Consider the following 13,503-nt stretch of genomic DNA (forward strand, 5'->3'; position numbering starts at 1 on the left):
CATACACCCTGAACCCTTGTCTTTCTGTCTACCTCAGTGGTCACAGTTTCCCTTTTCTTTTTGTCACACTTCTACCTCTGGCAAATGTATGTAGAAGTCCTACATCCAAGTACAAAGAGGATCTGTGACCCAACTCAAAATGTGCAGTGCCCTTAAGCACATTTTCCTTTGGATGAAGGAGGGTTTCTTATAACTAAAAAGGTAAGGTCCTACCTGAGGATCACTGAACCAGCCCCATAACTTTTGAATGTTCATATTCACTGTGAGTATTCCCAGGTCTGCCACATGCAGTGGCAAACTCAGGACATCTCTCTGGTTCTGAGCCCTCCTTCTGTCCCATGGTTAGGGCCATGGTTTGCGGGTATGAACCTCTACTTAAACATTCTCATGAAGATCCCATTATGGCATCAAAAAATGTGTTTTGTTTGTCAGCCCATCATGCTTACACATTGTGACAAATCAATTTACGGTGTACCAGTGGCCCAGGGTGAATATCGGTTTCTAAAGTTTCGGTCAGCCCCACACTTCTAAGACACCTGAAAGGATTGTAACCGATTGCAATAACATGCAAATTGTAAACCTCCTTGTCCAATTTTGATAATGTGGACAGAACGGCAGGCTTATCTCCTAAAGGTTGTGGATTGTTGCTTAGTGGCAACACAGTGAAAATATGATTATTACCCAATAATAAAAGGAGTGTCCAGTCAAGGTTGTATTACACATATCTAATTTATTAATCACAACAGACAATCTAACAACACTGCAAAATACAAACCACCATGTAAAAGAATTCAGAGCACAGGCAGTTTCAAAGAAGGAAAAGTGATGCACTCTGGATACTGACATGAGAGAAGTCGGTATGATTAATAGTCATAACAGTTTGTTAAGGTTTCTTGGCTTTAGCACAAAGGTAGAAACGTTTCTTAAAATGTCCCTAGGTGCCTTCTGGGAAGGGCCTGGGGGACGGAACCACAATGTACGTTTGACTGTTGGTGTTCTTGGTGCTCGAACAGGGTCGAGTCAGCTTCAGGGCACTTTGCAGGCTTCAGTGACAGAGTTCGAGATGGAAGTCATCTGTGGGTATCACGTGGTATGAAGGTTCGGTGATCAAAGTAGGATGAACGGCTGCAGGCTGGCCTACACGGCGACTCTGGTTCAGGAATCGGTGTCTCACTGCTGATCGGTAGTTCTGAAGTACTGGTGGAGAAATCTCGGATGTCTTTAAGCAGAGGCGCCTTGATGATGGTCAGCGTTGCCGTCAGTTGTGGATCAAAGAATTTGACAGGCTCTAAAATGGCCTTTAAGGCGGACGGTGGTATTTGCCTGTCAAGGCAAGTCCCTCTGCTTCTTCAATGGGCTCCTGTCATCCTTTACGGCAGACACCCCATAGTTGTGGGGTATGCTACAGCAGCTTCCTTGTCCTTGGTTGTAGGTTCAGAGACCTTCTGTCACTCCCTATCCAGGAAGCTTGCTGCAGATCCTAGCAGGGCATGTTGTGTGCGGATGGGTACCAGTTTTGGAGCAGCTGGGGGGTCTTCTGAGTTCTGTTTCTCCCTCTGTTCCCTGGAAGAAGTTTAGGGGAGGGATCTTGCTTCCGTCTTTGGATATCCTGGCCTTCCTTCACTGGTGGAAGAAGTAAGGCAGACTGTACATTCAGTAAGGGTCAAAGGTTGAGTTCTTCTTTCTTACTTCTTGTGAAGTCTTCAGATGGTCTGGCAAAGAGGGACTGAGCCCTCTTTTAAAGCCAGGTGGTCCACAGTGATTGGTGCAGGCTAAGCCTACCTTAGTGAACCAATCCTAGGGTCCCTGCCAACAATCTTCTGTATGCATTAGGTCATAACCCAACTGCTTTGCAACAAGAAAGGTGAAGGGATGAAAAAAGGAACAAGGCATGCCACAGAACTAATATGGCGGAACCCTTCTCTCGACAGAACCCTTCATTCCCTTGTGCTACTAAGCCCCACCCATCTTCCTGTCTGTTGTGTTCAAAGAGTATCTCTTGTTAATGGATCTCTCTGTGTTTCCTGATTAAAGTGGCAGGTCTCCCTTGAAGCTGCTGAGAGACCAGACTCGCCGTTCTCCTGCAAACCACATTCTCGTACCTTATGAATGGGGTCCCCTTTGCATGGTGGCCTACTGTAAACAACAGACCCAGACATGACAATTCACTGTCATCAATACTGAAGGCGGGAGCTGGCTTCAGGTTGACACAGTTACAAATAAAAAGTTGCTGGGATTCCTTTCTACTTTGTGATCCTCTGCTGCCAGGCTTTGTTTGGGTCTGTTTGAAGTACCCCCTGTTGGTAAGATAATCACTGGCACCAGCCGCAGGGTCTAATTGTCATGATGCCTACCCCCAGGCATCCGGACCAAGCCCATCAGCCCCGGGAACAGGCATCTAGACATTTAGTAAAACCTCAGCAGCCCCGGCTAGGGGCTATCTGGGTTCAGTCCTGGCGCCTTAGGCGCCAGGCTCATAGTAGGAATCAGTCCTGGCGCCTAGGGCGCCTAGGGCGCCAGGCTCATAGTCATTACTTACCTCAGGCAGACCATGCTGCAAATGACTCCAATCCAACATGAAGCCTGAAAGGGACTATTTTTCTACAGGGACTATTTTTTACTCGGGTGTGATTCTAGGGACTTCTTACCTGGGACTACGTTTGAGGCTATTTAAACCACACCCGACCAGCAACACACGCTTCGCGTTATTCTGCATCCAGCAGCGTAACACTCACCGTGCCTGCAGCCTGCATCCAGTCTTCTACCACGCCCGCCTCGAATCCGGAGCTCCTAAAACAAAGAGGAAAGAAAGGGACAAGGTTAGAAAACAAACTTATTTCTATTCCACACCTGATTCTGGATCCATCCTGTCTCCGGACCTGTAAAGAACATCATTTTTGCACGCGCCGCACCTCCAGCTGCAGCGCTGCGCCATACTCACCAATCTTCACAGCATCCTTCGGGTTGGCGCTGCCTCCATCATTTCTTCGCCGAACTTCGGCACCTAGGAGACAAAAGAAAACCACAAGGTGAGCCGAGGGAACCAACAAATATAATTCTTACCACCATAGACTTACCTGATTTACCACCAGAGGCATCCTTTTGTGACTCTCCATATTTTAACTTGCCGCATCTGTAAAGAGAGACAAAACAACACGTTTTCCTCGTGCAATATTTACCGGACAGCGCCGGGTGACACAGACTTTTACCTGAGCGCCATTAGCTGCCACAAGAGCATCTTTTCACGAGCCAGCTGCAAGACAAGAAAGGAAGGGGAGAACAAGAGTGAACATCGGACATATTGAACTCTATGAACTTAATACTTACTGGTCCTCACCAGGAACCTCAGAGTCAATACTCTCCGGAACTCTCCCGAGCCTTCAAACCAGTGAAGTAACTGGAATGGACGCGCCCCTGCAAATCCACGCAGGATGGAGAGCTCATCTTTCAAGAATATAAGGTGAGATTGCTGTGAGGACATTTCGGAGGTGATTAGTTGGGGAGGACTGTGGGGGTGCCATCACTTGAATCCACAAGTGGATAAATCCATCTCTCCACTTGCAGGAGAATATTTCTACGGGGTAAGCAGACAAGATTAGGAGGGCAGATCCAGTCAGTCATCGCTGCACTACGCATCATGTGGGTGGAGACCGCAGCTGTCCGGGTCCGACCGACGCCCCTGTGGGAGCCAGGTGAGCGTAACACTAATAAAAGAGCAGGGTGTTTACATGAAGCCTTTGTCAGTTAATCAGCCTGACCATGGCAGGGGGAATGTTGGTCCTCCCCCTTGTTTGGATGACATTGAGCCCTCCTTTGCTGTCAAATTCCAACTGTATATGACAGGGGAGGACTGTGCCTGTAGGCGGTGTCCCGGCGGAGTAAACAGTCTAAGCTTTTATCGTGGTGTGACCATAGGAAAATGTGTGTGGATTAGCCCCACAAATTTTCTTGAGGTCGGCCTACCATCATTCCATTTAATTAGAAATGTTACAAAAGACCAGCGAAGCACATGCCCATCATGCAGATGGTCGAATTCCTCAGACACATCTATGTTATGCTCACCACTGCCCTCACCCTCCTTCATCTGTGTTGTCATCAGCAGTGCTCTCGACTGCACACATCTGTATTGTGCACCTCAGTGCCCTCATTCTCCCGCATCTGCATTGGACTTGTCAGCAACCCCATCCTACCATATTTAAACTAATGCACTTCTTTGTACAGCAAGCTACCTAAAAGAGATTCTGTAATTGCATAGACTGCCAATAAAAGATACAAAAGTGTGCAGGGCAGAGCATCTGCAACATTAAAAGTGATTCACAAGCTCCCAGTGGTGCAAGGAATCACAAGGCCTGTTGGGGAAAAGTCCACCGGCTCCTACAAAGTTGAACCCCCAAACATAGACATACCACTGTAGACCCCAGTTCAGAGCTGGCTGTTTTAGTCAGCTTCAGAAAAGAGAAAACAACTATTTTTTGCCAACCCAACTGTTATGGGACCACCGTACCAGCATATCATTCCAAGATGATGGGACAAAGCCTCCATGCCCACTAAAACAAATTGCTAAGGGTAATGGCTTCTACTTAACCGTCCAGAGTTCAGTGCATCACAGCCCTCATCAGCACTAACCTCACCCAGACTTCAAACATCATCCCCTGCCCGAAAGGAACTGTCCTCCTCTGGAACCGGTCCAGTTGGCACTTATCAGTGGGATCAATCACCATGGCATTGTATGGTATGGTAGAGGATTTGTAAAGCGCAACTCATCACCTCGGAGAAGGCATTGAGGCACTAACAACATCAACAATAAGACCAGCTGGCAAACCCCGGTCAAGGTCAGTGACCAGGCCTCTATCTAGGGAATAATAGTTTCTTCAGCTTGTGTCGAAACTCAATTAGTTCGGCATTGCCCATAGGCGGGGTGGGAGGTTGTTCCATAGAATAGAATTCAGAAAGCCAAAAGATGTACCACTCCATTGCTGATATTTGATCTTCGGCCCTACTGGTAGATTGGACATGGATGATCTAAGCTGTCTGCCTGGGATATAGCGCATTAGGCAATTGTGGGTAAAAGTTGGTCCGTTTTGAAGGAAAGCTTTGTGGACCAAACATAATGCCTCATTGAAAGTTGGGCGGTGAGGTCTAAATGTGGAGGTATTACTGTATACCACTGCATTACCTTACCACCCAACTATGAGGTGGGCGGAAAGTTGGAGGATTCACCTTGAGCTATGAGCAGGAGGTCAATCGGCTGATTTTACACCCACGTTCAGACAAATTACCGCAAAATAATTACAGCACGGTTATTCCACCGAAAATGATCAATTGAGTCCTACGGACTGAAATAAAATGGGCATTTACACTGTCACTTGTAATCCAACGGTAATACCACCGGACCTAGTGGCAGTAATTGAAACACAGATTGGTGGTATCTGCGTGGATTTACCACCCAGACACCACCAAACTCAGAATGGGGCCCATGTCTTGAAATCAATCCTACTGGCCACGGGTTACCAGTGCTGGTCTCCCAGGATTCAAGATATATGGGCCAGTTTATTTAGATTAAAAAGAAGGCATGCAGTCGCATTCTGAATGAGCTGTTGCTTAAACCTTTTTTTTTTGGAAGTCGCAGATATATGGAGTTTCAGTAGTTAAGGCGACTTGAAATGAAAGTGTTCATCAACTGAATCCATCTGGGAAAGCTAAAATAATCAAGGAACCGTTTTAGGGATTAATACTGAAAGAAGGAACTGCTGGTGACTTTATTAATCTGGGTTGAAAAGGAGAGGTTGTAAACGAACCAAACCCCTAGCTTCCGAACAGATGGAGTTGGGGTGGGACAAGTGCTAAATGATACAGGCCAGAAATTAAGCCTATCCATCACTCCCAAGCTTGTGGGCATAGATACTCCCAAGTAGAATCTCAGTTTTATGTGAGCTAAGTAATAGTCTGTCTAGTGGCAAACAGGTTCCAATTTGTTCAATACAGGCTTTAATACCTTCCATAGGGTCTGGTTTGGTACCATCTCAATGGAGAACACGTTGAGTGTCATCAGCATACATATAGAATTGCAGCCCAGCGGAGGAGATCAGATCCACTAAATGCTTCATATAAAGATTACAAAGAAACTGACTCAAAGGTGAGCTCTGCGGCACACCAGAGGTGATGGATTTAAGGGGCGTTCAAGGGGGAGGCAGCGTGATCAAATGGGTTCTCTCCGACAAGAAAGATTTCACCCACTTCCAAGGGTTTTCTCTCAGTGCCATATTAAATGGGCGACCCAAAAGAATGTCCTGGTCCACCGTATCAAAACCCATGAATAGGTCTGGTAAAATCAACATTCCGGTACCACTGTCCAGTGGTACCAGAATTTGCATTTTACCGGACCATGACCTTCTCAGCTGTACTTAGTATTTCGCTATAGGAAGGGCTGGTACCCTCTAAGCGGGTGCATGTTAATCAAATATTTATAAAGACAACATGAAAGGTGTAAAGGAGAAACACAATGGGCCTCATTACGACCCTGGCGCTAAGTGGTTAACGGCGCCGTAAAAGGCTGCGGCGCCGTTAACCACTTAGCGCCTTACTACGAGGTCCCTTAGCGGGACCCGACCTGAACGGCTGGTCTAGACCAGCCGTTAAAGTAGGGACCTGCAAAGTGACTCTCGAGGTAAGTACGGTACCGCAATTTGCGGTACCGTACTTACCGCCTTCCCCAGTCCCATTGAGCCCTATGGGGCGAAAATGGGAATGGGGAAGGGCCAATGTTCAATGGGGAATTACCGCCCAGCCAACCTTGGACTGGGGTGGTAATTCCCCATTGAACATTGGCGGACTCGTTACGATACCGGCACCAACCATGAAGCTAATAGGGCCATGGTTTAGCGCCAGTATCGTAATGAGGGCCAATGTATTCAATAAACAAGGTATGTCTGATAACGCTAAACTGAATGAGACAGAAATTGTAACCTTCAAAGTGATGGAAGGTGAGACTATAAACATAAAGTTTAGAGAAAAATGAATTTGCAAATACAGATGTGAATACATGAAACACATTTGCAACATAAAGACATTGGGGGTCATTCCGAGTTTGGAGGCAGCCATGGTGCTATAAGCACCATGGCTGCCTCCAAACTCGGGTCCGGGTCCGTGTTGTCGGAATGGGGACTTGCCGGGACATTCCGATCTATGCGGGCCTGTTATTAGTTCCATGGTCCCTTAACGGGTCCCACTAAGGCCGGCTGGTAAAACCAGCCGGTCCTGGTGGGACCCGCTAAGGGACCTCGTAATAGGGCGGTAGGGGGTTAACGGCACCGGCATCCTTACCAGTGCCGTTAACCCCCTACCGCCAGGATCGGAATGACCCCCAGGGTCACCTCAAACCCCCACCATGGACAGATAAAGGTGAACCACGGATCCTGCAGTACAAACAGTAAAGACGCAAAATTACAAGGACTTCATCGAGAAAATTAATCTCTAATGAGCCATCTTTAAAAATGAACGTTCACAATTCACGTCCTCAATATTGACCTGTCAACTTATATGAGACTGAACTGAAGGCGCCGCCGTAGCGGGGAGGGAAACAAAAAAAAGGTGGCACGCCTGCCTCCCCCCACCCTCTATTGACCTGGGGCGCGCAACATGGTGGGGGGCATCAATTCGCCCAGGGCGCTGCTGCCACTAATGCCGGCCCTGACACAGACTAGTCAGCAATCCTTGTGACTTTGCCTCTTTCCTGCCATATGCAAGGGCCTTAAGCCACATGGCATAAGGGACAGCCTGGTATACACGACCTCCTCACCCTGTCCAGAAATTCGCCAGTCTTGCACCCAAATCACTTGAATATTCAGAGGACAGTGTGCCTGAACGGGACCCACACTAAACCTCTTCAGGCAGGCTTGCTCGAAGACGTATCTGCATTATTAACTAGCAAGGCTTGGGTGCTGATTTGCATCTTGACCTCTTCCTGGGACCTCATAAATGTACAAAGACGCGTGACTGTGCGCGTGACAGGTGCGAGGCGGCGTGTCTGACGGGGTCACCGCCTCTCACGCGTGTGGAGCTTTGTGCATGCGTGCGCTGCTCCGGAACTTGCTGCATGAAGGATCGTTTTGGCAGGGGCACTACCTGTGCTGCCTGCAGAGTGTTGGCAAAGCCCTTGTGTTTTTAATTGAGGAGAAGTGGGTCATTAATATTCCGTGCCACCGCCGTTATTCAACTGCGAACACCCCTCGTGGTGGCTTTGTGACGGCATAACGCTGAGTATCTTGGATCTAGTGTTGGGGATGCATGGCTACCACTGGTAGAACTGCTTGATTAGGATGTGAAGGAGGAAAATGACATGTCTGTTTGCAGAATATTCTCCAACCAGGGATCCGAGTTAGCGGGAAATTTCACACACTGTGGAAATATGTCATGCTGATTACTCACTGGATTACAGGCTTGCGGTGTGTACAGACATGTCATGTCATGCAGGAACAATCAGACTTTTCATGAATGTAATGAAATAAACAAATGAGAGGGAGCGAAATGGAATCTGTTTCAGTGACAGGGCCCCCTTTTAATCTCTGACCCCCTCATCCTACCCCTTTTAATCTCTGACCCCCTCCTCCTAGGCAGTGAAAGATGGGTAAGGCAGACTATTTCCCCCTAACAGCTTGAAAACATGAAGATGTCATCTATGCCCTTTAAAGGGCAATCAGAACATTGGATTTCACATGGGGCAAGAAAAGCCAGCGGCAGACGGTGGAGCAGAATCCCACGGACATCGAACGATTCGCCCACCCAAGACCACGCCATTCTGATCATGTAGGGGAAGCCGATATAAGTATTCAGAGCTTCTAGCCGGAACCACCAGAGGTGGACTCGGTTGGGGCTGCTTTGTGGCAAGCTCTGACATAGTTCACAGTGACCCGTGCATTGTGGGATATCTTTCGCTTGCCGGATAATTTTACAGAGTGGGGCATAGGAGCAACATGTGCACGTTACATATGGTCACCTGCAGTTTCAAATTCAACCTCCATCTGTACAAAGTCCAGTATAGAAATGCCAGCAGAGAAATGCCAGGGCATTGCCCAGGTAGACTTAGGGTTAGCGCGGGTGCATTGGCACCTGGAGAAGAACACCACTCACTACCCTGCCAGCAGTGAGTAAGACCGAGCTAAAAAAAAGTGATCCTTCTCTCATGTGATCAATCAAAATAAAGAGAAGATTTCTGAAAATGGTCTTGACTTTTTCAAAATGGTTCCATGCATTGCTTGTCATAAAGTGTTCCTAAAATTGCGGACACAGACACAATTGTTATGCTCTACAGCAGGAAACTGACAATCGGACTCTTGCTCCCAGGAACATAAGGAGACTGTGGCAAAGAATGTCTGCCTTGATAAAGGCCCTGATGCGAAACATGAACTTGCGGGAAAAGTATGACGAATTAACAAAAATATATGCAAAAATGTGGAAAGGGAAGCAGGTTTTCAGAAAACCTTCCTTTATGTGATTGCGATCCCAGAAGCAAATGTTAACAGTTTTTTGTCTCGTTTTCTGCACTCTACTACTCCATATTGAATCCTGCACGTTCGAGGCACAACTCAGGCACAGTTGGATGGTGGTGTACATGTCCAAATCTCAAGCTTTGTAGAACAGGTGTGTTTCCACCTTCCCCTAAGCTTTCATCTGGGTCTGGATCATGTGGAGTTACGTGTGAAGGGAGATCCAGAGGAAGAGCCTCTTGAAGTGCAAGGGTCTTCCCCTGAAGTGCTTGCACCTTGGTTGACTCATGGATAATGCACGCTGGAAGGAGGACCCCAGGCATCTAGGAGGTTGGCAATAAAAGAGACCACGCTGGAGAGGAAGGCTGTGAGCCGTGCGCAGACATGGTGCACTCACTCAGGATCTGTCAGTGCAGATAATGCACCCTGCAGAGATGAGGTGTAATTACCTAAGGTCAAAGATGAGGCAGATTACATGACACTGGTTCCTCTTTATGTGTTTCAGTGCTTTGGACAGAATTCAGATGTTTCTACCACTGAAGTGGCATTTAGACATGCAGTAACTTGCGCACGTTTGAGTGAGAGAGACAACAGCAGGATGATCCACCACAGGAGGTTCATGTTAGAACATAGCGGAGAGCCATTGTGCTCATTTTGTGTTTTAAGGTAACCCTGAGTTTTCAAACAATGGTGAATGGGGCAGTAGGTTTTCATGACTCATTTTGATGGTCTCGGAAGGGGCCTCCAGCCACTTGACTTAGTGAATGGCAAAGGTGTGATGAATCAACTTCCGGATGAATATCGATTTCTAAACCATCAATAAACCCCGCACCTGTAGTACGCCAGAAGGGATCTGAACAGATTGGAAACACAAGCAAAGTATAAACCGCCTTGTCCAATTTTGGTAACGTGGGCGGAACAAACAATAGGCTCACCTCCGCAAGGTTGTGGATCGTTGGTTAGTTGCAACATATCAAAAATACAATTACTACCCAATGATAAAAGGGACTGTGCAGTAAATGCTGTATAAAATATCTTCTTTATTGTTATCAGAACAGACAGTTCTAGCACACTACAGAATAAAACCCACCCTCTAAAGGTATGCAGAGGACAGACCGTTTCAAGAAGTAAAGGGGATGCACTCTGGATACTGACAGGAGGGTAATCGGTAAAGTAATGAATCACAATAGTTAAAGGATACTTGGTTTTAGCACAAAGGGAGCAATGGGTCGTAAAATGTCACTAGGGGCCTTCGGAGAGGGACCAGGTGGACAGAACCACAACGTACCTTGTGCTTGCAGAAGTTCTTGGTGCTCGACAGTGTCAAGCCAGTTTCAGGGCTGGACGGCCAGCTGCAGGCTGGCATACACTGCAGCTCGGGGTCAGGAATCATAGTCTCAGTTCTGGTTGGTGGGTCTGAAGCACTGCTCGATGCATCTTGTACAACGATAGCGACTGCAGCATGACAACAGTCAGTGGTGCAGTCGGTTGCAGCTCGAGGGGCTCAACTAGCTTGAAAATGTCTGTTAAGGGGGATGCTGGCTAATGCTTGTTATTGCATTCCTCCTAGCTTCTTCACTGGGCTCTTGTCGATCTTTAAGGATAACGGCCCAAAGCTGAGGAGAGTGTTGTAGGCAATGGCCTTGTCCTTGGTTTGTTTGGTTCAGATTCCCTCTGGCACTTCCCACCTATGAAGCTTGCTTGCAGAGCCTGGCAGGGCACACTGTGTGCTGGCTGGGTACCAGTTTTGAAGCTGCTTGGAGGGTCCTCTGGATTCAGTATCTCCCTCTGTTCCCTGGAAGATGTTTAAGGGAGGGATCTTGCTTCCCTCTTTGGAAATCCTGGCCTTCCTTCACTGGTGGAAGCTTCAAGGCAGACTGTACCTTCATCCAGGATCCAAATAAGTTCTTCTTGTTACTCCTTGCAATGTCTCAGATGTTCTGCCAAAGGAGAGGCTTAACCCTCTTTTAATGCCAAATGGGCCCCTGTGATTGGTGTATGCTAAGCCTACATTAATGGAACAATCATGTGTGCCCACCAACAGTCTCCTGTATCTCTGAGGTCATAACCACAGTGCCTTGCAACAGGAAAGGTAAAGGGATGAAAACATGTAATACTAAGTCCCACCCATCTTCCTGTCTGTTGTGGATCAAAGAGTCCCTCTGGTTAATTGCGCTCTCTGTGGTTCCTGATTACATTATCAGGATTCCCTTGAAGATGTGGCGAGAGCAGACTTTCTGTCTCCATCAAATCCCATACTCCTACCCTCTGAATGGGGTCCCCCTGTGGTGGTTACCTACTGTAAACACATGTACTAGACATGTCAGCTCACTGTCATTGATACTGAGAGGCGGAAGCAGGATTCAGGTTGACACAGTACATATCAAAGGTTGTTCGGGGTTTCCTGTATCTTTTGTCTTAGCCTCTGCAGCCAGGCCCATGTGGTCTTGTTTGAAGTATACCCCATTAGTATGCTAATTATGTTAATTACTGCCACCATTCTGCAGTGCTTACTGAAAGGGACAGGGCGGATGAATGAAGCCTTTGAAATTTATTAGGCTGGCCATGGCAGGAGGAAGGTTTTGCCCTTCACCTTTTGAGATGCCTTTATGTACTCCTGGGTGTCACATTCCAACTAAATGTGACAGCGAGGACTGTGCACAGGTCTATGTTTATGTCATGCAGTGAGCATAGACAAATGTGTGCAGATTAGCCCCACACATTTTCCAGAGGTTACTCTACCATCATTCAATTTTATATACAATTTCAAAAAAGCCCATGTGAATGCACACCCACCGTGCAGATGTCGAATTACTCACAAAAGATTTACACACAACCAAGCACAAGAGTGTTTTTTAGTGGATATTTGGTATTTGTTCAACAGCACTGGACATGCAGCAAGCCGTTATTGTTAGTATTGGATGCACACCCACCACTAAAGTTCGACAGGTGCACAGTACACACTGGGGTGTAGGAGTGGATTTCCTTATAAAGCACCCTTAAAAGGCCTGTCATTGTGAAATGTTATACATTCAAGAAAGAATTCTAACTCTGTCTGAGTGATAGAAAAGGGGGACAGACATGAGATGCTCCTAAAACTGAAATACAGTTACAATACGTGCACTGAAAGGTCATGAATGACCCTTCTGTGCACTTTGCATCACCATGCAACTAATGTGAACAGGTCCAGTAAGTTGAATTTTTTAGTTCCTTTTAAAGTGCATCCTACCTGTGAATCAGGGCAAAATCCTGATTTTTAAAATGCGTGAAAACACAACCTTCTGCTTCTGATTTGTGCAAATATGCAGAGCACATGGTGCGAAAATGGGTACCTGTAACTTGGGATCTGGGATGCAATTTTCTGAGGCCCTTTGTGATTGGGGTGCATGTTGGAAGGATGCAATTGTTTGGTACCATGGGGTCACTGAGCAGAACAATGTGAGATAACTCTTATATTTAGCACTTTGGCAGTGCGTGGAAGACCAGACCAGCATTCATACTTATGTATAGGGGACCGAGGAATGTGTGGGAGTTGTGGTCGTGCTCTCTTCAGACACTTGGTAAGTTCAGAAAGCATCCTGTGGATGCACGTGCCTCATTCTGCTGAAGGACGGTGGACACTTTCGCAATAATCAGAGAGGATGTTATGATATGATAGGTTATTTATAACGTGTTTAATACGCAGAGGTTTCTAAGCGTGGACCTGGCGATGGAACTTGTGGTGCTCTGTGTCATCTTGCTTCCAAGGTGAGCACGTTGCCCCTGAGCTATCCTCTCGAGGCATCCTCCCGGGCTATTCTGACATCTTTGTTGGCCAGTGTAAGCAACTCTCACCACTGCTTTTTAAATCCCTGCAAAATCACTGTGTGAGTGATTCAGGTGTGAGGAATGCTGAATCAGTAGAACCCAGGTGGGAATGAGCAAGCCATAACTGTATCAATGCAACATCTCTAACAACCATCATGTACGCCAGATGCGTGCCCTATTGTACTCTGTTAAACAAAACAAAAAACGCTTC

Source organism: Ambystoma mexicanum, chromosome 9 (genome assembly GCF_040938575.1).
Source record: "Ambystoma mexicanum isolate Mex_15411 chromosome 9, UKY_AmexF1_1, whole genome shotgun sequence".
In the NCBI taxonomy this organism is placed as follows: Eukaryota; Metazoa; Chordata; class Amphibia; order Caudata; family Ambystomatidae; genus Ambystoma; species Ambystoma mexicanum.